The 22,458-nt window shown below is 43.5% G+C and overlaps 1 protein-coding gene across 1 annotated transcript in view; it reads left to right on the forward strand.

The window, feature by feature from the left end:
* Window positions 1-8,973: 8,973 nt before the first annotated feature.
* The window catches only part of Fam193a (family with sequence similarity 193 member A), a 107,643-nt gene continuing 94,158 nt past the window's right edge, over window positions 8,974-22,458 (forward strand). The window contains 1 exon segment of the mRNA XM_040746921.1: window positions 8,974-9,034. The gene's annotated coding sequence lies outside the window, so the exon portion shown is untranslated.

Below are 22,458 nucleotides of genomic sequence, written 5' to 3' on the forward strand. Positions count from 1 at the left end.
GTATTCATAATAAATAAATTTAAAAAAATGATGGCACATGCCGTTAATCCCAGTACTCAGGAGGCAGAAGCACTTGGATCTCTTGAGTTCCAGGCCAGCCAAAGCTTGTAGAGTCTTGTCTCTGTCCTGCCAGCCAGCTCCCTAATGAACAACATGGAGACTTATGAAAGCTCAGTCAATAGCTTAGGCTTATTTTTAACTAGCTCTTATAACAACCCATTTCTATGTTTACATGCTGCCTATGGCTCATGCTTTGTTATCTTCTCCCAGTATCCTCTCTGCCCCTAAAGCCCTGCCTAGCTATTAGCCAGTCAGATTTTTATTAAGCCAATCGGGTGACATATCTTCACAGTGTACAAAAAGATTATACCTCAAAGACTACACAAACCCTTGGGGTTGGGGAGCAGGAGGGATTGGCTAAAGTACTCACTCTCCAAAGTTTTACACATGTTCTACTTACTTGTCAATGTAGCAAAATACCTAATAAAAGTAACTTCAGGTAGGGTTTATTTCTACTCACAAAAGTATGTTCATCATACCAAAGAAGTTTAGGAGTAGGGGCAGAAGGTGGCTGATCACATTGCTTCCACAGAAATAGTGATAGATGCTGGTACTCAACTTCTTGTTCAGTCCAGGATCACAGCCCATGGGACCTTGTGATATAAAACTTTTTTTCTGGGGAGATGCAACACACACATCTACTTAGATAGGCATCCCAGAACAGACCAAAACTACGGATACCACCAAAGTTCAACCAATTTGGTGAACCAAGTTTTATTGGGGTTAGTTACAGGAATATGGGTGATGGGTTACTTACAAGAACAGAAACCACTAAACAGCTGTATCACTAAAGCCTACCCCAGCATGGGTGACAGGTCACAAACACTAGGAACTTGGAGCACATATTACAGTCAGGCAGCTCAACAGGTTTTTAACGACCCAGTTGGTCTAAACCTCTTCCAGACAGTTCAGCTACTTCTTTGAGGCAGCCTGTTTAGCCTCAGGGTTTGTTTTTTTTGTTTTTTGTTTTTTTTTGTAGCTTAGCTTGTCTGAGTATTTCATATCTTGTCTTTTTGTAAAGTCTTTGCAGCTTGGCTTCTGGGGGGAGGTGTGTGGCTAGTGAATCTGGTGTTTCAAGGATTTCCTGAAACTATATTTTCTTTCTGTGACAGGGTTTCTCTGTACTTTGGAGCCTGTTCTGGAACTCACTCTTGTAGACCAGGCTGGCATCCAGCTTGCAGAGATCCGCCTGCTTCTACCTCCTGAGTGCTGGGATTAAAGGCATAGGCCACCACTGCCAGGCTCCTGAAGCTATTTTGAGTTGTTTACCTTCCTGCTTAAGGAGCATTCCTGCTGGATGGAATGTTTCAATCTTGGGGGAAGTTTACACAGCACTTCACCCCTTGTTTTGGCTTCCCCTCGCCCTCTTTTGTAATGATCTTTGAGCCTTAGGAGTGATTATAGGGGTTTACCATCCACAGCATCCTCAACCTTCCTAATGCCTTGGCCATTTAATACAATTCATTACTCTGTGGTGAGCCCCAACCATAAAATTATTTTCATTACTACATAATCATAGCTTAGATATTGTTATGAATTGTAATGTAAATATCTGTGTTTCCCTATGGTCTTAGGTGACCTGTGTGAAAGGGTCATTTGACCCCCAAAACACAGGTTGAGAAATGCTGACCTATGGTAAGAATTAGGCCACTGGGTGGGGCTTGGTGGTGCACACATTACCAAAGCCTACCTCAGCTTTGGTGACAGCTCACAAACATGGAACACATCACATAGTCTACAGGCAACTCAACAGTTGAAGAGTGTCCTTTTTAAGTGACTTGACCTAAACCTCTGAGTCTGCTCAGCTGGTTTTTGCCTCTTTCAGGCAGCTGCTTTGGCCTCAAGAATCTATTTTTTTTGTTTGTTTTTGTTTTTAGCTAGTCTGAGTCTGTTTCATAGCTTGACTTGTATGAAAGGAAGTCTTCTTTTGCAGTTTGGTTCTCTGGGAGGGAGGGGTCTAGTGAATCTGTTTATCTTTAAAAAAAAAAAAAAGACAGGGTTTTTCTGTATACCCCTGACTGTCCTGGGATTCATTATGCAGACCAGGCTGTCCTCAAACCTGGAGATTGTCTTGCCTCTGCCTCCCAAGTGCTGAGATTAAAGGTGTGCACCAACACCTCCTGGTCCAGTTGTGTGTATCTTCTTGTTTGAGGAGTATTCCCTTCAGGATAATATGTTTCAGTATCAGAAGAAACTATTACAAAACAGATAGTGCTGCCAACAGTGGTTAGTCTTCCCTCTTCAATCACAACTATACTCTTAACCGTGCCTGGAAGTTTGTTTCCTTGGTGAGTCTAGATCCTATCAAGTTGACAATAGTAACACATAAATGGATATACAAGTCATCAGTCATTAGTGAATGTAAACCAAACCCACCATAAGCTACCATGGCTCAATGGTTAACTCAACTTGGTGCTTGGGGTAGAGAGAATGGCCCCTAGAGGCTCAGAGGTTTGAATTTTTGATCCCAAGTTGGTGGAAATATTTTGGAAGGATTAGGAGGTGTGGCCTTGCTGGGAGAGGTGTGCCACTGGGTGTCGTTTGAGGTTTCAAAAGCCCTATCCTTTCCCAGTTAGCTCTCTGCTTGGTGCTTGTGGGTCACGCTGCAGGGTCTTAGCTGCTGCTCCAGCACCATACCTGTTTGCCTGCTACCATGCTCTCAGCCAAGATGATCATGGACTCAAATCTTCTGCAACTGGGTTTTTGTTGTTTGTTTCCTTATTGTTTTTTGTCATGGTATTTTGTCCTGGTAGTAGAAAAGTAACAAAGAAACAACAATTGCAGGGGACGTGGGTTTTATTCCCAGTACTCACAAGATGTCTCACAACTGTAGCTGCAGTCCTAGGAGATCTATGGCCTCCTCTTGCCTCCATGGGCACTGCATACATATTATGCACAGACTTACATGCAACACACACACACACACACACACACACACACACGTGCATAAATATTTTCTTGTTAAGAAAGCCAAAATAGGGCATGAGAGGATGGGAGGGAAAGGGAACTGGAATTGGTATGTAAAATAAGATTATTTTTAATTTAAATAAAATTTTATTTTAAAAAAGCCAAAATAGAAAAAAAGAAAAAAAAAGCATGATGGTCCTCTAATATCCCCCAGCATAAAATGGCAATTTCTAGACCACTCTGTGTTTCTTAGAAATGCCAGGTGGTGGTGGCACACACCTTTAACTCTAGCACCCAGGAGGCAGAGGTGCTCTTGTAGACCAGACTGGTCTCAAATTCACAGAGATCCTCCTGCCTCTGCCTCTGGAGTGCTGGGATTAAAGGCGTGCACCACCAATGCCCGGCTTTTTTGTTGTTTTTACTCTTGGTTTCCTTGCTGGTTAGCTTCATTGGGAAGCTGTCACATATCTTTGAAGCTTTTGTTTTTTAAGGCTACTTAAGCAGTTTGTTTTTAGTGTAGGTACACTTTTGCTCTTATTTATCTTAAGGGTCACTGAACTTCTTGAAATTATGGGTAGGTGCTGACTGCATTAGGTGGATTATGCTTCTGTGGCACCAAATATTTTTTCCCCAAATATGTCTCATGTAACTTTCTTTTCTGTGTTATAATTTGGCATTTCCAGGCTGTAAGTACAAGCCTGTGGCAGAATGCTTGCCTACTACCATATTTGATCCCAAACACAGAAAACTTGTGCTACAGTTTTGCTTTAAGCTGATTTATCTCCCACTTTGAAAATTTTGTTTTATTATCTAATCTGTTGTTGACTTTTTTTTTTTTTGAAACAGGGTCTCACTATGTAGCCCTAGCTGACTTGGAACTCCCTATGTAGATAGACCTTGATGGCATGGAACTAAGAGATTCACCTGCATCTTTTTTTACTTTTTTATTTTTAATGTTTTGAGAGAGGGTTTCTTTGTGTAGTTGTGGCTGTCCTGGAATGTGCTCTGTAGACCAGGCTGACCTCTAACTCATCCCTACTACCCTCACCCCATGCTGTGATTAAAGGCATGTGCCACCACCACCCTGCTATACCCAGAATATTTTAAGTATTTTTAAAATATTGTTTTAAATATGTATGTTCATGTGCTCTCAAGGCCAGAATAAGGTTAGATCCCTCAGCTGGAGATACAGGCAATTATGAGCTGACCAACATGAGGGCTAGGAACTGGGGTCCTTTGGAAGAGCATCAAGCACTCCTAACTGCTGAGCCATCATTGCGGTCTCTAAATATATACCAACTTCTGGACTTGTGACTTTCCAGTTTTACCTTCTTGGGTAGCTGGGGCTACAGATGTTGTCTGAATCACTGTTCTATTGCTGTGAAGAGACACCATGACCAATGCAACTATTATATAAAGCATTTAATTGGGGGCTTACTTACAGTTTCAGAAGTCTATTATCATTATGGTGGGAAGCATGGTAGCATGCAGGCAGGTGTTGGAACAGTAGCTAATAAAAGCTGCATCCTGATCCTTAGGCAGATATACTCTGGACTGGCATGAGCTTTTGAAACCTCAAAGCTCACTCCCAATGACACACTTCCTCCATCACAGCCACACCTAATCCTTCTGTTCCTATCAAAGAGTTCCCACTCCCTGGTGACTAAGCTTTCAAATATATGAGCCTATGGGGGCCATTCTTATTCAAACCACCACTCATGTGCACATGTACACCTAACTGTCTACAAATCTTTGAGTTCTGGATACTGTGCTTTCTAAGTGCTAGGGGATGGACCTCAGCTGGTAGTATATTTACCTAACATGCAGGAAGCCCCGAGTTTACACACAGAAACCAGGTGCACTGGCACAAGCCTGTAATGCTAACACTGCAGAGATAGAGGCAGGGGATCAGAAATTGAGGTCATTCTTTTTTAAGTATGAAGTTCCAGGCTAGGGAGATAAAAGGGCCTGAGATGGGGAAGGGACAAGAGAACAGAGGATAAGGAAGATGGAGTGGGAATATGCTCACTGTACAACATATGATATGAAAACTTCAAACAAAAGAAAACAATTTCACAGGTTATCACTGGTATTCTGCTATGCAAACTAAGTAAATGCTGATCACAAACTGAAGTCCTAGTTTTCTGCCACTGTGAGAAAACACCTGAAAGAACTACTTAGGAGTTAAGACATCTTTTTGATCATAGTTTTAGAGGCTGTAGTCCATCATTAGTTTGTTCCATTGTTGTGTGCCTGTGGTGAAGTGAAGCAGAATATCATGGTGGCAAGTCTCATGATATGGCTCAATGGTAGAATGCTTGCCTAGCAAATGCAAACCCAGTACCCACCTATACCTCAAAACACACACACACACACACACACACACACACACACACACACACACACACACACGGGAAAAAGCATGTGTTAAATAAAATTGCTCTATCTAGTCCCCAAGTCTAGTATTGGTTAGTCCCATCGACATTCAGGTAGGTTTTCCCTAGCTGTCTTTAGAATCTCCCTCACAAACCTCTAGAAATATGTCTTACTAATCTATGTTTCATTCAATCCAATCATATTGACAAAGTTAAACATCATAACTGAATTCATGCTGTCCTTTTCCCATCACATATACTTTAGAGGTCATCTATTTCAGTTGGCATAAGAATATAGCATAAATTAAATATTTTACAAACAATACAAACTTTTTCACAGTTCTGCTGGCTGCGAGTCAAAATCCAAGTGTAGGCAATTTCAGTATTTGGTGATGGTCACTTTTGGGTTCATAGTTGGAACCTTCTATGTCATTTAGTAGTAGAGACAAGACAGCTCCTTGAATCTCTTTTATGAGAGCAGATTCTCATGACCTTTTGACCTCTATTCTTGAGTGTTTGCCATTCTATACACAATAGTCAAGTTTTCTCAGACCAGCATTTTAGGTCTGGAGAGCTGGCTCAGGGGATAAGAGTACTTGTTGCGGATGGGCCCTTAGTCCCAGCACTCAGGAGGCAGAGGCAGGCAGATCTCTGTGAGTTCTAGGCAAGCCTGGTCTATAGAGCTAGTTCCAGACAGGCTCTAAAGCTACACAGAGAAACCCTGTCTCAAAACCCCCACCCCCAATAAAAGATAATACTACTCTTGCAGAGGATGTAGGTTTGGTTTCTAACACCCATATAGCAGCTCAAACTGCAATTCCAGTTCTAGAGGATCCTCTTCTGGCTTCTGCTGGCATCAGGTACACACCTGGTGCATATACATACAAGCCAGGAAACACTCATTCACATAAAATTAAATGTGTGTGTATGTATGTATGTATGTATGTATGTATGTATGTATGTATGAGGCAGAGACAGGTCAGAGGCAGAGACAGGCCAGCCTGGTCTACAGAGCGAGTTTCAGGAAAGTTTCCAAAGCTACAGAGAAACCCTGTCTTGAAATACAAAATAAAACAAAAATAGTATGTATCTCACCATGGTATTCTTTGTTCAAAATCTTCCGTGATGTTTAGAATTAAACTGAAGCCAGTGTGATGGCACACACTTTTAGTCTCAGCACTCGGAAGGCAGAGAGGCAGGAGGATCTCTGTGAGTTCAAGACTAGCTAGTTTGGTCTACATACCAAGTTCAAGACCAGACAGAATGATATGGTGAGATGCTGTCTGAAAAAAACAAAAAGTTGAGCATAGTGTTGCACAATTTTAATGTGAGCACTTGGGATGCAGAGGTAGGTGGTTCTCTGTGAGGGAGGCTAGCCTGGTCTACAGAGTTCCACGGCTAAACACAGAACCCTGTCTCAAAACAAACAAAAAAATGAGTTAAAAAAAACACCACAAAACAAAACAAAAACACCCAAATTAAAAATCCAACCATTCCAGCAACCAACCCACCAACAAAACAGAACAACAACAACAAAACCCTCAAAACCCCTTAGTCTCCTTATGGAGGCCTAAAACTGTAAATTCATTTGCTCTGGAACATAGTGGCTTCGTATACACTCTCCACTGGTACCCAGAATCATACCTGAGCTGAAATCTAGGCCCTGTCTCTGAAAACTGGAGTGGTTTTGGGCAACTTTCTTAGCATCTATGAACCCGCTTCTTACCCATAGAATATGGTTGTTACTGATCTGGAGAGTGCATGTGTGAATTGAGGTATGACAGTAGGGTGCCTGGTGCACTGCTGGACAAATGGTCATAATTATGTCATTCATTCGCCTAGCAAATACTGGAGTGCTGCATGCCCAGCCCCTTGCCCAGAAGGATTTGGAATTCTGATGAAGGGGCAAGCACTTCTATATCATAGTATCTTCCAGGATACCGGTGACACTAAAAAATTTCAACCCCAAGCCAACGTGCCAAGAACAGAAGAAAGCAAAGGGGTTATGGAAGAAAGGAGGCATCCAACTGGGCTCTTTAGCTGGAACAGGGAGGGAAATGGCAAATAGTTCATGAATGACACTGCCCACCTACGGAGTACCGAAGGATGTCCGTCCAGGTTGGCATCCTACCCGCTTTCATCCAAAACCTGTTAGTAGTCATGATTGATCACATTGGACCGCTTAGGTTTGGAATGAATGGGTCAGGACTGCAGCTCCAGCTCCAGTTGGGGCGGGCATGAATAGGAGGCAATAAATGGGCAGGCTCATGAATACATGCCTATACGTCGCAATGCTAAACTCCACGGATATAGCATTTGGTTCCACCACAAAACCGAAAAGGTACTAGTCTGGTCTCTTGATGCATCTGCAGCGAGGAGCCAAGGGAAAGTCCCTTTGGTCTGGGTCCTCAAGGACAGCTGTACCTGGGGCTTGTGGGCGATCCTGAGGGCGTCAGGGAGTAACATCTCTATGGAGTGGCCCAGAGCACTGGCCTGCATTGAGGTCCCTCTGCCATGTGAGTGAATGAGAAGTGGTGAAAAGCCCGGGCAGATGCCTTGAGGAAGCGCTCCTTTAAGTATCGAGACTTTAAAGAGAAGCGACAAGGCAGGCTCCCTTTTACTGCAGGCCTTGTCACCGCGGATCCAGAGAATTACCGGTCCGCCGATGCCGGCCCTCTTCACACTAGCCCGAGCATAGTCCAAGGTCACACAGCGGCAGGTGAAAGGGGCACTCTCGAACCTAGACTGGGCAAAAGTCAGAGGGCCCATTACGAACAGGGTGAGAACCTGACTCTGAGGCAGGAGGCCTTAGCAAAGGAGTCAGGAGACCGCCAGAGCCGGAACTGCGCGACCCCCTTAGACCCCGCCCGCCTCCAGCTCCACCCGCCCTCCCGCTGACTACAGAGTCCACAGGGCCGCGCGGCGCATGACGTCACCCTTGGCCCCGCCTCCCGCTCTCTTAGCTGCGCGTGGCTCTACGGGAGTCGTGGTCCCGCCCCGCACGCCCGGGCGGAGCCGCTGGCGGCTGGAACTACGGCTCCCGGCGTGCCCCGCGCCGGGCGTCGGGGGCGGGGTCCCAGGCCAGGGGCGCGCCGCCCGGGAGGGCGGAGTGCGGGGGGGCGGCCGCCCGCGCCCCTCCCCCTGCCGCTGCTTCCCCCTCCCCCGACGTAAACTGGGATCCCTTTCCCCTTGTGTCCGCCATATTGGACTCTAACTCTGGTCAGCGGCGGCGCCGGGCCCGGTAGACAGACTCGCGTCGCTCCCGCCAGCAGCCGCCCCTCAGCTCCCGTCCGCCCCGCCCTCCCCGCCCGGGAGGAGACCCCGCGCCGCGCCCCCCGCCCGGCCGGCCGCAGCGCCCGCCGCCGCCTCCGCCCGCCCGCCGCCGCCGCCGCCGCCGCTGCCGCCGCCCGCGGCCCGGCGCCCGCCCGCGCCCCTTCCCCGCCCGCCGTCCTCCGTCCCTCCCTCCCGCCATGAGCCCGGCCGACGCCAAGCGCGGGGCCAAGCGCCGGAAGAACAAGCGCGGCGGCGGCGGCGGCTCGGGCGGTGGCGGCTCGGGCGGCAAGGCCGGCTCGGCGGCGGCGCTGCGCGGCCCCCAGGCCCCGGGCCCCGGCGCGGCGGGCCTGCTGGGCGGCGCGGCAGCCCACGGGCCCCTGGGCACGGGCGCGGGCGGCGCCGCCGGAGGCTACTTCGAGGTAAGCAGCGGGGGGGTCCGCGGGCGGGAGCGGCCACCGCCCCCTCACGAGCGGCTGGGAGGGCGGGCGGGCGCGGCCGGCGGATAACGGGCCGGCGGCTGCCTAGCTGACAGCTCTTCCCGGGCGCGAGCGGCGCAGAGGGCGGCGCCGGAGAGACCCCCGGGGCATGCCGCCTGCGGCCTTGGTGCTGACCGAAAAGTGCCCCCTAGAAGTTTCTGTGCCGCCTGACGCGCTGCGGGTGCGGCTGCCTTGCTCTCTCCGCCTGCTCCTGTCGGCTCTTGGGAGTCTCCGGGGGTCTCGTTCCTCAGGAGTTGTGTAGTCGCGAGGGCTGGGGTAACTATTTTCAGTTTTACTTACGCAGGCATGCGGTCGATGGACTGCTGCCGCTTTTATTCTCCTTCAGAAGCCAGTGCTTGTACGTGGGATGCAGTTGGCATGGTGGTTTCCACTGATTGGATTGGTCCCTGAATGATTTTGGGTTTCTCTCAAGTTGAGTTCTTGTAAGGTTGTTAAAACAAGTTACCTTGTTTTTTAAAGAGATTCCCAATGAAGAAACCAACAGCTTTAGTAGTATATGGGGGTCAAGTCATGAGACAGAATTTGGTTTTTGTTTTTGTTTTTGGTCAGCGATTCGGAATATTGTGTTTGCGCAGTGTGTATTGAAAGCAGATAAATCGTTGCATGTGGCATGATTTTTGATGCTCATGTTGTAGGAAAGTGCAGTAATGCGTAAGTACTTAAAAATTTCCTTACTGCACTTTTGGTGCAACTGTTGGAGCTTTCTTCCCATCATATTGTTACATTTGTTTTGCATCTGGGATTCGGCCTTGGGCTTGAGTTTCCAGTTTGTCCTTTTCCACGACTCTGGACAGTAAAGTGAGCTCTAGTTGAGGTTTTGCATTTTCGTTTTGGGACGTTGAGGGTCGGCCGCTTTTGATTCTGCTGGGAGGGGAAGAGTAGGAGGTTGGCCTGTGCAAACCCGTCATAGAAATGCCATCAGTGATTGCAGGAGCTGAAGTGAGGTATAGCCATTTCTGTACATTCAGTGAAGACCGGGTTGTAACAAAGTAGAAAGAAGCCTTATTCCTTGTACCTCATTCTAGGACTCAATAAAATAACAACTTCTGTTGAACTATTTACCTGAAATAACTGCTTTTTGTAGCTCTTCAAGCTCTGATAACCTTATGTATAGTATTAGTATTGTCAGGGTTATTCTGTGTTGAACTATTATGCTTCAAGAGTTTGGCCATAACCCACCATTAAAAAACCAATCATCATGGGCTGGAGAGAGGGCTCAGTGGTTAAGAGCACTGACTGCTCTTCCAGAGGGTCCAGATTCAATTCCCAACACCCACACGGAAGCTAACAGCTCTCTGTAATTGCAAATCTGACACCCTCACACAGACATACATGGCCGAAAAACACCAATGCAAATAAAAATAATTTTGAAAAATAATACACAAAAAAGTTTCATAGAAGGATATTCCAGTATCTTCTGCTCTACTCTGTTAGGTTATCAAAATACATATTCACAGATTTTTCTGTGTACTACTGAATTTTGACCTACATCATGAAAAACATTGGCTTTTACTGTATTTTAAAGTATCTTTAAACATTTTTTGAAAGTGTTTTAATCATATACAAGACTAGTCTTCATGGCAATAGGGCTAAAAATGTCCTTGTAACCCTAGAGATCTGTCTTGCTTTGAGACTGGGTTTCTAGCTCTTGCTGACATGGGAACTCACTATGTAGAGCAGGTTGACTTCGAACTCAGCAAAGTTCCCACTGCTTCTGCCTCCTGGGTGCTTCGAATAAAGGCATCACCACCCCTCTCAGTTCCTTAACGGTCTTAATGCCACTCCAAAAATCCAGTTTCCCTACAGATGGTGGTTTTGGGTGCCTTGTATGGCACAGCACAGGCATGCACAACAATGTCAGCAAGTAACATTGTCTGTCTTGGTCCTGTGTTTCTGAGAGAGAAGTCCTGAGGAGCATCCTCTATTCTCCATAGGTCACCAAACTAAAAGGTGACTAAGAGAGAAGACAGTGGAAAGACTGTCTTTATCCTTAGGGAATCCTAACCACATTGCTGTATGTTCTGAACACAAAACTGGAGGTTATACCACCTTCATTGAGCCAGTTAGGGCTTTGGTGGATATGGGTAGCTTCTATAAAGGAAAAAAGGGCAATGGGAGATGGAAACCAGCATGTGGAATCATTGGTTCAGAAGTCACCTCTGCTATTCAGGACTGTGTGTGTGTGTGTGTGTGTGTGTGTGTGTGTGTGTGTGTGTGTGTGTGTTTACAATTTTAAGTTTCTGTTCTCTTGGGCATGGTGTCAGACCTGTGCCCCTTACAGGTCACCCAGATCCTAGGGTTAAGAATTAAACAAGTCTGGGTGTGTGGCGCACGCCTTTAGTTCCAGTACTGGGGAGGCAGAGGCCAGCTGATCTAGAATTTGAGGCCAGCCTGGTCTACAGAGCAGAGTTCCATACAGGCTCCAATGCTATGCGGAGAAACCCATCTGGGGTGGGAGGGGGGAACAAAAACAAAAAACTAACCAACCAAAGAATTAAACAAGTAAACACAGAGAAGTATGTAAGCAGTGCTTGGTGGCAGTCTGTAAGTGAGGTGTGATTGTGGCTGTTATAGTTCAGGATGATGTGCTGGACTTTATTAGACATCCAGCTTCAGGATAGTATTGATAAGTTTTTTTCTAATTGTGAAATGGAGAAATTGTCATTTAAAATGTTAAACTCAGGTGGTGAACACTAATGAGCTTGTGCAGTGGTTAGACTGCTCGCTCATTAAACAGTAAGTGAAGCATATCAAGAATAAATGTAATTATTTTGCATTTCTATTTTGAGGTGTGATTTCCATAATGTTCATGCTATAGTAAATGAAAAGTATTACAGGTATTTGTAGCATAGAGCTGTTTTTGTAAAATGCTGCATGTTTATGCCTTTACATAGGAAAGTCTCATAGGGTGTCCATAAAGACTTTGTGGTGGGCATTCTAAAGCTTATTTCCCACATGCTTCAAGCTTTCAGACTTTTCTGTAGTGAACCTTATTTATGGATCAGGAAGGTGAATGGTACTACTAAACCTGAGACTGTTTTCCTATTTGCAAATAAAACTAATGGAAGCTTTTCCCACCACCCTTTGGCTCTTAAATGTTTTGATATCAGGCACAGAAACAAAAGTTGTCTACATAATGAGAATTGTATTTTCAAAATAAGTATCTAACATTAAGTCATGTACACTTTAAAAACTTTGAAGTTTTCAAAATGAATTAAAAATTTTTTTCAAGACAGGGTTTCTCTATAGCTTTGGAGGCTGTCCTGGACCTTGAACTCACAGAGATCTGCCTGCTTCTGCCCCTGAGTGCTGGGACTAAAGGCATGCGCTGCTGCCGGTGATGAATTTAAAATTTAAAGTCAGAAATCTGTCATGGAATTATGGACATTTGTAATAATGTGAGTTCCTTTCATTCTGATGCTAGCAGTGGGTTAAGGCCACCATGCAAGTGCATCTTGAACTTAGAGGGTATTCAAGTCCTGGTGTGTGTTTGGATCTTTGAAGTGGGTGAAGGTACACGTGTTGCAGTTCACCTTGCTCTAGTGGTCTGAGGAAATAAGTTGAATAAAAATCTAGAGCTTGCCAGGCACACGCCTTTAGTTAAAATATCCAGTCTACTTGAATTTGTCAAAAGTAGAGAAAATACTTTATCTTATCTTGGTGTGAGCCTGAAGTTTTATACCTAGTTTGCTTTTTATGATAACTAAGGAAAACTGTAACTATTTAGTTTCTAACCCCATCAAAACCACCAGAAGGATGAAATGTTACTTAATGACAGGGACATCAGGCTTCCTGGACAGTCATCCTAGGCTCCTCTGCAACATTGGGGCATCCAACTGTAGCCTAGAATATTTGACAAACTTTTTTTCAGAAACAGGAAAATTTGAAGGACTGTCTTCCCTGTCTTGGTAAAGTTCAGCAGTCGCCTGTCTTTGTGTCCTTCTTGTCCAATTTGGACAACATACTGTCACAGTTAAGGCAGGGGCAAGGTCCTCCCCCCCCCCATGGATAGCTTTTGCCATAAAGAAAACAAACTCCTTATGGAGTTTCTTTGATGCCCATTATATTCTCTGAAGTAAATTAGTGTTGCCAGGAGCAGAAGTGTCTCACTGCAGTCAAAAGCCTTAGGTTATTAAACGTATTAAATGGCATATTTGGTAGGTCTTTGAAGTGTTTGAAGACTATCTATCTAAATATATTCATGGGTGACCTTGAAAACATATAAACATGACTATGTTTGACTATTATAGATGACTATTAATCTGCACTTTTAAATTATACATTACATTTTAAAATGAGTTGCATAAGCACAATAACTCAAACAAGAGTAGAAACATACATATAACAAATGAACTTTAAATTTGTATCAATATACAAAAATCCATACCAATGTAAAATACTTTTTGTTTGTTATTTGAATTTTGGAGATAGGATTTCTCTGTAGCTTTGGAGACTGTGCTGGAACTCTCTGTAGACCAGGCTGGGTTCAAACTAGAGATCCATCTGCCTCTGCTTCCCAAGTGCTGGGATTAAAGGTGTATGCCACCACCACCCAGCCCCAATGTAAAATATTTAAGACTAGTAGTTGCTTTTTTGGTTTAAAAGTGGATTCAGTAATCTATCCTTTTTTCCCTATCATTTCTGTATCCTATCCCCTTTTTTCCTTTAGAAAGTCTTTGGACCTAACTCCTTTGTTTAGAATTTTTTTCTGACTAAGATCAATAACAAGTCTTCACAGTGTACAAAAGAATTACTCCACAGAACTGTTGGGTCTGGGCTGTATGAGAAAGGTAGCTGAATGAGAACCAGGGAGCAAGCCAATAAGCATAGTTCCTCCATGGTCTCATTTTCAGTTCCTGCCTCTAGGTTCCTGCTTTGGGCTCTTAGTTGGCATTCCTTGATCATGGACTGTAACCTGGAAGCTAAAATAAACCTTTCCTCCCCTAAATTGTGTTTGGTTCATGGTGTTTATCACAGCAACAACTTACTATTACAAATGGTCTTCAAGGAGTTGGTCTGTTTTATCTAAATGTTTGAGTTTGTGTGTAATATTTTTTTATTATCCTTTGTGTGTCATTTGTTGGCATCAGTACTGTTTGAAATTTGGACTTCTAGTAAATATGCTGAGTTGCCGGACATGAGCTGCTCAGAAGTGGCTGTTACTTCTTTCTTTTATTCTTCTTGTGATCCAACTTGATAGAGAAGCCTTGAATGGGCAGCTTTCCTTTATGTTGGGCTTTATCTTGGTCCCCATGGCCACCCACTGTTCGTCAGAGATGTGTGGGATGAGGTTATAAACATTAGTGCTTCTCCCAGTTCAGAAGAACAAGGGCATAGATGCCAATATGACCATGCCCACCATTATTTTCTACTCACCGGTGCCCCTGTTATCTGAGTAAAGCTCTTGTTAAACTGGATGCTTTATTAACTGATTTGTTATCCCTGGTCAGATGGCTTCAGACAGACCATCTCCTTTAGTGCCTTCGGTTTGACATGGGCATATCAGCAAGAGGTAGTCACATTATATAACTGGGGACCACATAAGTCCATTCTTAACAGTTCTGTGTGCTGAAAAGTGAGGTGTAAATAGCTCTTGTATTAAAAGGCAAAGTGCCTTGGTAGCCAACTTTGTGTTTTAGTTGCCTGTCAGAGCTGTTATTTGTATCCTGGCTGCCTAAGACTGCCCTTAAATGTCTGTTAAGGTCTTTATCGATGTCACTCTCTCTAGTCCTTGATGCCTCTATTATTTTTTACGTTGGTACAGATACTTCTCATAAAATTAGAACATTATATACCAAATGCATTTAATACACTTAAGGTTTTGAGCATTATATTAACATCACAAATCACTGTTAGAGTGCCAGTTGTTTACATTGGATCTTGCAGCCAGCTGCAAGTTAACCAACTGCCAGCATTGAAGAGTCAGACCAAACATTACTAATGCAGGAAAAGATGGGGTTTTCAAGCTTAAAGTACCTTATCACTTTGACACCATCATGAGGTTGTTGAAAAGGAAGATCCTAAGTCAAGCCAATATAAGCTAGAGATCATCTGTAATTTTCTTTTGTTCTTTTTCAGTGTTGGGATTGAATCTAGGGTCTTGTGCATGATAGCCAGCACTTTTATCAGTAGGCTGTATTATTAGCTCTTTGTAACTTATTTTCCGTGTGTGATAGAAGCTTTCCAATGTAATTTTTTTTCCTGTTTTTAGGTCCATTGACTTACTTTTTTTTTTTTTTCCTTCCACTCTGGTACTGGGGATTGAACCTAGGGTCTTCTTAGGCAAGTTGTTGGCTTCTGAGATAGCTATATCATTAGTGCCCTAGCCCTTTATTTTTACTTATTTATTTTGCTTTTTAAAAAATGTGTTATTTAGCCGGTCAGTGATGGTGCACACCTTTAATCCCAGCACTTGGGAGGCAGACGCAGGATCTCTGTGAGTTCGAGGCCAGCCTGATCTACAAATGAGTTCCAGGACAAGTTCCAAAGCTACACAGAGAAACCCTGTCTCAAAACAACAACAACAAAAAACAAAAAAAAAGTTATTATGTGCTTGCATGTGTGCATGTCTGTGCACCTTGTTTATACCTGGAGCTCAAAGAGGAAAGAAGAAGGTGGGTGTTTATGAGCCACCATGTTGGTGTGCTGGGCATGAAACCCAGGTCCTCTGCAGGAGCAGCCAGTGCTCTTAACCACAAAGCCATCTCTCCAGCCATTTTGTTTTTACTTTAAAAAATTATTGTGCGTGTACACGTGTGTTCATTTGTAAGATATGATAGCGATGGTGGTATGTGCACATGTGCCGTAGAGCACGGGAGAAAATCAGAGGATAACTTTCTAGAGGGAATCTACTGTGGATTCTAAGGATTAAACTGAGAATCAGGCTTACAGGGTAAGTGCTTTTACTGAGCCATCTTGTTGGCTTATTAATGGTTTTTAGTAGCTGAGGATGGCTTCAAGTAGCTGAGGATGGCAATATTGCAATATACCAGAAGATGACTTTAAACTGATCCTCTTGCCTCACAGGAATACAGACAGGAACCATCATGCCTTGCCTACTTCTACTTGTATTTATTTGTTTTTCTATTTGCTTTGTTTTATTTATTTATTGGTAGAGTTTCTCTGTATAGCCCTGGTTGGCCCAGAACTCCATTATGTAGCCCACACTGTTAATCAGTGTGGTCCTTTGCCTCAGCCTATCAAGTAAGTGCTGGGATTACAAATTCATCAGGCTGTTGTGAGTTCTGGGAACCAAACTTGAATCCTCTGCTAGAGTAGCTAATGTGTGCTGTTGTTTGTTTGAGACAGGGTCTAGCCTTATTTTTCTGAGTGCTAGCATTAAATGCATGCACCACCATGCCTGGGTGTAGTTTGTGCTCTTTACCGTTGAGCCATCTATCCAGCCCCCACCCCACCCCTTTTTAAAGACAGGGTCTTGCTGTGAAGCCCAGGTGGACTGGTGTTGGTAGACCTCATGAATTGCTAGCATTACAGCTCTGTAAGTGAATTTTAGTAATTCCAGTGTGGCCAGAGACTATTTTATTGTGATTTTGGGTTTTTGAGACAGGGTTTCTTTGTGTAACAGCCTGGCTGTCCTGGACCAGGCTGGCCTTGAACTCACAGAGATCTGTGCCACCATTGTCGGGCTTGTTTCGTTTTTGTTTTTTTTTTTTTTTACCTTTTTTTTCTTTAAAAATCAGAAGTTCTTTTGAATCTATCTTCATGAATGTTAATATGTGCACTCAGAATTATTTTCTAATATTGGATGGAGTGTACCTAGCGATATTAAATTGGTTAAGGTTTTGCTCAGGTCTCTTTATTTTTTATTTTTTTATTTTTGTTTTTTTCGAGACAGAGTTTCTCTGTAGCTTTGGAGGCTGTCCTGGAACTCACTCTGTAGACCAGGCTGGCCTCGAACTCACAGAGATCCGCCTGCCTCTGCCTCCCGAGTGCTGGGATTAAAGGCGTGCGCCACCAACGCCCGGCTCAAGTCTCTTTATTCTTGTTGATGTTTTAGTGTGCTAGTTCCTTCAACTGTTGAGAGAATAGTGATGTCTCTGACTAGAATGTTAACCTTTCTTTTTAATTTTTTTGTTTAATTTTTCATGTACAAGAGTATTGTGCATGTGCACATATCTGAACAATTTTACATGTGTTTAACTGTGTGGAGGCCCGAGGCTGATGCTAGGAATAATCCTTCATAGCTCTCTTACCTTATTTGTTGAGGCAGTGTCTCCATCAAACCCAAAGCTCTGTGATATGGCTTGTCTTGTTAGCTTGCTCTGGGAATCCTGTCTTCACAAACCATGACTTTTACATGGTTTTTCTGGGGATCTAAACTGGGTCTTTATGTTTGCACAGCAAGTGCTTTCACTGAGCCATTTCCTTCAACTTCTGTTGACTTCTTACAGAATGTTTAGTTTGTCTTTAATGTATTTTGACCCTTTGGTTCATACCCACTTAGTTTATTTTTAAATCGATCTTTTTGCTATTTAAGTGATGTACTTCTAAAAAATTATATTTATTATTGACTTACTTATTGATTGGTTGATTGTGTGTGCAAGGATACTTGAACATGTAGAAGCCAGAGGATAATTTTCAAGAATCTGTTTTCTCCTTCCATTGGATGGGTTCTAGGGATGAGTTCAGGTTATCAGGCTGGGCAGCAAACAACCTTACCATCGAACCATATGCCCAGATGATCCTCTTTGGATTTTTGGCCTTGTAGACTTTGTAAGCTGATTTTCTTAATTTTCTAACATGAAGATACAAAGGCCTCTTTATTTTAGGTTTTAACCAATATGAGTTAAAAATTGAGGAACATACTTCATTGACTTACAAAGCATTTTGTTTTTGGAATAGAAATCAGCCTTAGTTTTTGTTTTTCTTTCTTTCTTTTTTGAGACAGGGTTTCTCTGTGTAACAACCCTGACTATCTTGGAACTTGATTTGTAGATCAGGCTTGCCTGGAACTCACAGAGATCCTCCATCTGTCTCTGCCTCCCAAGTGTTGGTATGCACCACCACACCTGGTCCCAGCTTAGTTTTTAAACTAAAATTACTTTTTAAGATTAAAATTAGGGGGTTGGAGGGATGGCTCAGAGGTTAAGAGCACTGACTGTTCTTCCAGAGGTCCTGAGTTCAGTTCCCAGCAACCAACCACATGGTGGCTCACAACCATCTACAAATCAATCTGGTGCCCTCTTCTGGCATGTAGGCAGAACACTGTATATGTAATAAATAAATAAATCTTTAAAAAAAAGATTAAAATTAGTACCATGGATTAACTCTAGTAATTCATGGTATTGACTTTGCTTGTTCTTTCCTTACTGTATTCCCATGTATAATAGATTGTTATGTCAAGTGAAAAACATTTTTTCTCACACCTTTAAAATTAATTAATTTTGTATTGATGTTATGCCTGCATGTATGTCTGTGTAAAGGTGTCAGATCTTGGAGTTAGAGGTTGTTATTAGTTGCCATGTGGGTGCTGGGGACTGAACTTGGGTCCTCTGGAAGAGCAGTTAATGCTCTTAACCATCTCTCCAGCTCCCTCTCTTGAATATTTTGACACATGATTTACTGTATGATTTGGTTTGTTTTGGCCTTGACTTCGGTTTTTGAGACAGGATTTTCTCTGTGTAGCCCAGGCTGGCTTTGAATCACCTCCCATCCCTTTGCCTTCCAAGTACTGGAACTACATGTGTGTGCCACCATACCCAGCTCTTAAGATTTGTGTATGTACACACTTATATGTAAACATAAGTGAAAGACATGGAATGTCTTCCTCTGATACTTTCCACCTTATTTTTTCAAGTATTTAGAAAATTATTGTTATTATATTTATGGGAACAAATATTCCATAGCATGTCTAGGGTCAGAGAAAGTATCTACTAAGGTATCTGGGACTCAGATCATAAGGGTTGCTCATTAATCACTATTACCCACTGAATCATCTTGCTGGCTCAGTCCATCTTATTTGTTGAGACAGGGTCTCAGTGAACCTGAAATTAGGATAACTGGCTAGTGAGATCCACTTTTGTCGCAGTGCTCAGTGCTGGGGTTAAAGGCACATTCAGCCAGTCCCAGCCTTTTTCCTGTATGCTGAGAATTTGAACAAGTGCTTTTACTCATTGAGTCATTTCCCTAGCCTGATTTTTAATTTTATTTTCAAATTAATAATTTTATTTTACATGCATGAGCATTTTGCTTTCATGGTTATGTGTACCATGCGTATGATAGTGTCTATGAAGGTCAGAAGAAAGCACTGGCTCCTCTGGACCTGAAGTACTGGCAGATGGCTGGGAACCATCATATGGGTGCTGGGGACTGAACCCAGGTCCTCCACTCAAGCAACAAGTGCTTTTAACCACCAAGTCATCTCTCTAGCCCCAGATTTTTTTTTCCTTGATGTGGCACATGCCTTTAATCCTGGCATTTGAAGGTAGAGGCAGGGGAAACTGAGTTTGAAGCCTGCTTGGTCTGTGAATTGAGTTTCAGTCTAGGTCTCCTTGAGCTAATAGAAGCAGTTAGTTATGAGCTGCCCTGGGTGGACTTTGAGAATCAAACTTGGGTCCTTCGTAAAGAAACTGCTGAGCCATTTCCCCAGCCCCTAGATTTATTTATTTATAAAATTATTCCCCCCTCTTTTTTTTTTTTTTTTTTTTTTTTTTTTTGAGACTCAAACTCACAGAGATCTGCCTGCTTCTGCCTCCCGAGTGCTGGGATTAAAGGTGTGTACCACCAACTCCTGGCCACCTCTGTTTTTTGAGACAGAATTTCATTACATAGTCTAGGCTGTTTGTTCACCTTTTTTTGAGGCTTACTACATAGCTGAGGATGACCTTGAATTTTTGATCTTCCTACCTCCTCCACTGAGATAACAAAACAAGCACCACTACCTGATTTTATTTGGTGCTGAGTACTGAACCCAGAGTTTTGTGAAGATTGAGTAAACACTGCCTGCTGAGCTCCACCCCAGCACATGCCCAGGTCTTCCTCCACCACCACCCCTTCTTCCTCTTCTCTCTCTCTACTTCACCTTTATGAAGGTTCTGGGAATGGAACTCAGATTTTCAGACTTATGAAGCAGATTGAATTTTCCTTGGAGATACTGTAAAAGGCTCATTAATGGTGTCCGTCCGTCCGTCGTCGTCGTTCCTCCCCCCACTCCCCCCCCGCGCCCCAAGACAGAGTTTTTCTGCTTTGGAGGTTGTCCTGGAACTGGCTCTGTAGACCAGGCTGGCCTCTAACTTACAGAGATCCACCTGCCTCTGCCTCCCAAGTGCTGGAATTAAAAGCATGTGCCTGGCTCATCAATGGTTTTTAAATTTTTCCTTAAATGTTTTATTTCATGTGGCTGGGTGTTTTGCCTGCATGTCTGCACCATGTGCATATAATACCTGAGGAGACCAGAAGGCATCAGATCCCAGGGGACTGGAGTAATGGGACAGTTGTGAGCCATAGTGTGGGTGTTAAGAATTAAACTTGGGTCCTTTGGAAAAGCAGTAGATTCTCTTAACCTCTGTTATTTCTCCATCCACTAAGACTCATTAAAGTGTTAAGTGTGAATGCAATTTTCACACAAAAATTCAATAAATATCAATAAACTTAACTTTCAAAAAAGGTATTCAAGTCAGGAGGTGGTGGTATATGCCTTTAGTCCCAGCACTTGGGAGGTAGAAGCAGGAAGATCTGTGAGTTCCAGGACAGCCAGGGCTACACAGAGAAACACTGTTTCAAAAAACAAAACAAACCAAAACATGTTCAGTGTGTGTGCACTCAGGATCATGGTGTGTATATGGAAGTCAAAGGACATCTCAGTAGTGTTGGTCCACTCTTTACACCATATTGGTTCCTGTTGTTAGCGTGTGTGTGTGTGTGTGTGTGTGTGTGTGTGTGTGTGTGCGCGCGTGTGCGCGCGCGCGCGTGCGTGCCTATATACTACAGTGCACCTGAGGAGGTCAGAGGATAACTTTCTGGAGCCCTTTCACTTTTATATAGGTTCTGGGGCTGGAATTCAGGTCATTAGGTTTGCATAGTAAGCATTTTACTGACTGAGTCATCTCAATGGCCCCAAACTTAACTGTTAATAGTTTGCTGAAATAAAATTCTCTCTTGGAGCCAGGTGTTAGTGGCACATGCCAACACTTGGGAGTTCCAGGACCACCTCCAAGGCAATACAGAGAAACCCTATCTTGAAAAAAAAACAACAAAAAAATTCTCTCTTGGAATATTTGGAAGTTCTGCTGTTGGAAGTGGCCCAACAGAGCAGACTGCCCCCATTGATTGCTGCCCAGAGCTTAGCCTCTCTTCACAGTTTAGGAAATGTTAAGGGGTACTGACTTGCCAGTGGAGGGATGTCTGTAGTCATTGGTTGGTGTAGAGAAAAATATTAAAAGCCCATAGTTAAAGCCTTCAATGAATAAATTCTATATGCAAAAAGGTTGTTTGTTTTTTTCGAGTAGGATTTCTCTGTATTGTTTTGGAGGCTGTCCTGGAACTCTCTGTAGACCAGGATGGCCTTGAACTCGCAGAGATCTACCTGCAAAAAGTTTTTAGCTAAAACTTATTTTTAAAAATTTGTAAGTATGGGTATTTTGCCTGCATTTATATTTGCACCACTGGTGTGCCTGATACTCAAAGAGGCCAGAAGAGGGCATTGGGTTCTGGAACTGGAGTTACAGTTGATTGTTAGCTGTCAAATAGGTACTGGGAATTGACCTTGAGTCATCTGGAAGAACAGCCAGTGCTCTTAACCATTGAGCTATATTTCTCCACGCTGTAAGTGAATTTTTGACTGTATATTAATAGCACTCGGTTCTCAGCACTCGGGAGGCAGAGGCAAGTGAATCTCTGAGCAAATTCCAGTCAGGATTACACAGAGAAACCCTGTCTCGAAAAACTAAAAAAAGGAATGAAAGAAAAACAAAAGCACACGGAAGTACCATCTTTTTTTTTTTCTTTTTTCTATTTTTGGCTTTTCAAGACAGCGTTTCTCTGTGTAACAGTCCTGTCTGGCCTGAACTTGCTCTGTAGACCAGGCTGACCTCAAGCTCCCTGAGATCTGCCTGCCTCTGCCTCCCAAGTGCTGAGATTCAAGGTGTGTGCCACCACCACCGGACTGCATCTTTTCTTGTGTTTGTCCTATCAGCATCTCATCTCCTGCCTTTCTGTTCCTGGTAGCATTTATCACCAAGTAGTCATTAGTGTTCTATTAGTGTGTTTTAGTGTTCTATTGCTGTGAAAAGACACCATGACCAGGGTATTGGAAACTTGCTTACATTTTAGAGGGTTTAGTCTGTGATCATCATGGTGGGAAGCAGACATACTGCTGAAGTTGAGAG

Source organism: Mesocricetus auratus, unplaced genomic scaffold (assembly GCF_017639785.1).
Source record: "Mesocricetus auratus isolate SY011 unplaced genomic scaffold, BCM_Maur_2.0 Super-Scaffold_100006, whole genome shotgun sequence".
In the NCBI taxonomy this organism is placed as follows: domain Eukaryota; kingdom Metazoa; phylum Chordata; class Mammalia; order Rodentia; family Cricetidae; genus Mesocricetus; species Mesocricetus auratus.